We start from the raw sequence: 3507 nt of genomic DNA on the forward strand, positions 1-3507 counted from the left end.
ACACCCACCAGCCCCCCGGCCCTGCCCCGCAGCCCCCCGACAGCTGCGGGCACCCCCTCTCCTGGCCCTGCTTGGGGGAGCCCCATCCACCCCCAGGCAGCGCCCAGGGGCTTCAGGCTCCTCCCGGGAGCATCCTTTGCTGCAAGCAGGGAGAGGGGCTTTTCCTGGCAGAACCGCTGCCTAGAAAGAGTTTTTCTGCCCTCCCCCAGGTGAAATGCAATTTTGGCTCTGAATTTTGGCGTTTGCCTGTTGGTTTTCAGCGACGGCTGCACACGGTGGGAGGCTGTGGGCAGTGGAAAGCCGACAGCGCGGCCAGACCCAACAGTTGTTTTGAATCAGCGTCTGGGTTAGGCTGGGGATTGTTTTTCTCTGTCTAGGAGAGCGTGTGCATGTGTGTGTGTCCATGAGTGTGGGTGCACACGTGTGTGTGTGCGTGTGCTTCCCCCACCAAAACAAACCCAGAAGCAAAGCTGAGCCAGCCCTCTACCAAGGAGGTTCCAGGCTGAACCCAAACCTGCATTTCAGACTTTCCATCAAGAAAGCCAAAACCTTTCTATTTCTTTTTCTTTCTTTCTCCCTTCAATTGGTCTTCTTAAGCAATTTGTTCAATTGTGAGCAAAAGGGACTTTTTCAGGCAAAAGCCTCCTCTGCAGGAGCCCAGAGCTGGAAAACATCCCATCCCCAGAGATGTGCAACAGGGACAACCTCTGATCTCTGCACTCCCAGGTCTCGCCCAGATCCCCATTTTTCCAGCCTCCTGCAAGAGCTGGAACACTTTAACCCCCAGCCATGTGCCAAGGGGGTTTAGGCAATCCAGGGAGCTCCCAACTTGGGGAAAACTAATGGAATGATTTGGGTTGAAAGGGACCTTAAAGCTCATCTCATTCCACATCCCTGCCATGGGCAGGGACACCTTGCACTGGACCAAGAGCTCGGCCATGAGAGGGGAGATGAGAGAGCCTACATTCCCTTCCAGAGCCAGATGGGTGTCCTGCCATGATGGAGGTTAAAACCCCTCCACCATCCCCACTTGAGCTCATCATCCCAGTTATTTTTAACCAGCACAGCCTCCAGAAGGTAGGGAGAACAACAGATGAAAAGATCAAACTTATTTATACTTTAAATCAGAAGCAAGCTGTCCAAAACACCCAGCTCTGGGGAGGGAACAACAATAAATATTGGTGCAAGGGCTGACTCCAGACTCTGAAATGGCAGCTGAACAGTGAGGATGGAGCCTGCCTGAGCTGAGCCCACCAACCTCTTTGAGGCTGACAGAGGGGAAACAGCCTCAGCCTCCAGAAACCCAGGAGGATTCCTGAGGGAATGGGCCCCAGCAAGGTGTGCATGGAAAGGTGAATGCTCACCCATGCCCCCACACAAGCAGAGCTGTCTCCAGGCCACGTCACCCCACCCCAGACTTGGACACAAGTCCCTTGTTGCCACCTCCATCCTTGGCTTTAAGCCCCAGCGTTGACACCTGGTTTTCCTGAGGGTGTGGATCTCCTGGGAGGAGGGAGTTGGGAAGTTGCTCCCCCATCATTCCTGCAGCACCTCACGGTGCTAACCAGCACCATGCTCCCAGTGAGAGCATCCACTCCTCCCTCCCAACCCACAGCATCTCCCAGCCATCCCAAAACCCAGACAAGGCAGGAAGTAATGCCTGGAGCACCATTAACCCTTGAACTCCCCTTATTGCCTGTAGGTTGGGAAAAAAATCCTGTAAGCAACAGCTCACACACAAGTCTGAGGCTTTATTTTCATGAAAATGAAATAACCATCATTCCTTCACCACATATATGTGTGTAGCAGCTAAAAACTTGTCTGGCTCATCCCTTTTCCCTGCTAGGATTTCTGCCAATAAATCAGTGTTGTCTGGTTGAAGGCAAACAAATGAGGCTGCCTCAAACCACAAACATTTATTGAGGACACAAGGCTCGAGGCACAAGGTGTAACTTCCATAATTGCAATAATTTACTCTGCATCTGTCAGGGGCAAACCCATCAGGAATTACCCTGGGAGCCACAGACCTTTGGGATGCTGCTTGGAAAAGCCTCTCCTTTAAGAGCAGCAGGATTAAGCCCGTACCCCACAGCTGCAGCAGACATTAACCCTTGAGCTCCAGCGGCTTTGCTCAGGCTGGGATTTCTCCTGGAGCTGGCCGTGCCCTCCTGGCCCTGTTTACTCCTCCGCTGCTTCCCTGTAATCCTATCAAGGCCAATTAGGCTGTGCCAGGCGAGCAGCAGCGCTGCAGGCAGAGAGAAGCCGAGGGGCAGATCCTCCCTGCAGCTCCTGCCTTCCCCTGGCTCTCCAGCAGAGATTTGGGGCAGCATCGGGGATGCAGCAACAGCATCACCTCCCCTGTGAGCCCCAGCAGCCTCACACGCCCTCCCTGCAGGGGTTTGCAGCCAGGAGCTGCATTTGTCAAGCAGAGACAGAGGTGGTTCTAGGTCAGACTGCAAAACCTGGAGGTCTGAGCACAAAGAAAGGGGAATAAAAGCCCAGGGGAAGGGGAATCTCCCTGGTGTCCAACCTGGCCAAAGCTTTCCTGTAAGCTGGGAGCTCGATGCAGCACCAAACCATCTCCCCTAGCTGTGGTTTGCTGTCTGATGTGAGATGTCCCAGTGTTCCCTCTGCAAATTTCCTTCTGCTTTTTCATCCATCTCTGCTGCTGCATCTGGCCTCAACAAATTTGATTTTGTTCCTAAGGGCCATTTAAGAAATCCCCCTGTGCAATGGTCCGAGGCTGCCCTGGAACAGCACACGCAGCTTCTGTGAGGAAGCAGAAGCAGCATTGCTCTTTTCCTCCCTTAATGGCCTTCTCAGGCCCCATTTCCAAGCAGAGGGGATGAACAACTTCCCTCTTTCTCACAGCCAGACCCAGACCACGAGGGGAATGCCCTCAGCATCCCTTCCCCAGGGACATGGGCTGCACAAAACATGTGGGATCTTCATCCCAGCTCTCAGTTATTCCCAGCCATGGGGCTGCCTTAGCATCCTGCTTCCACCTTGAAATTTTCCTTCCTTCTTGATGAATCCCAATGCCTCTCAAGCAGCGTTTTGGGCTTGTCCTTCTCCCCCCAAAGCAGCATCAGCAGCCAGGCAGTGTGTACAGAATCCAGGCTGGCTGTGAGCAGGATCTCACCCCTCCTCCCCTCCCTCCTGTTTCAATGGGAACTCTGCTTCCATTGATAAATCTGGGACAAATCTGCTCATCTTTACTTTGCAGGATCAGAAACCTCTCAGCGCACACGCAGTTTCAATAATACCTTAATGCACTGCAAATGCATTGTCTGTCCTCCCTCAGCAAAGCCCCAACTGCTCCAGCCAGGCAGTGCAGCTTTAACTCCCTCCAGGTTTCTCCTCTCAGGAGCTCGAGCCCTCCTGTGCTGCTCAGAAGGGACAAATGTCATGGAGAAGGGCTCAAGGTTGTCACCGAGGTCACCAATCACAGGCAGGACTGCAGGGGCTGATGGCAGCAAATACAGTTCACACCAACCCAACCTTCTG

The sequence above is a fragment of the Geospiza fortis genome, unplaced genomic scaffold (assembly GCF_000277835.1).
Source record: "Geospiza fortis unplaced genomic scaffold, GeoFor_1.0 scaffold26, whole genome shotgun sequence".
NCBI classification, from domain to species: domain Eukaryota; kingdom Metazoa; phylum Chordata; class Aves; order Passeriformes; family Thraupidae; genus Geospiza; species Geospiza fortis.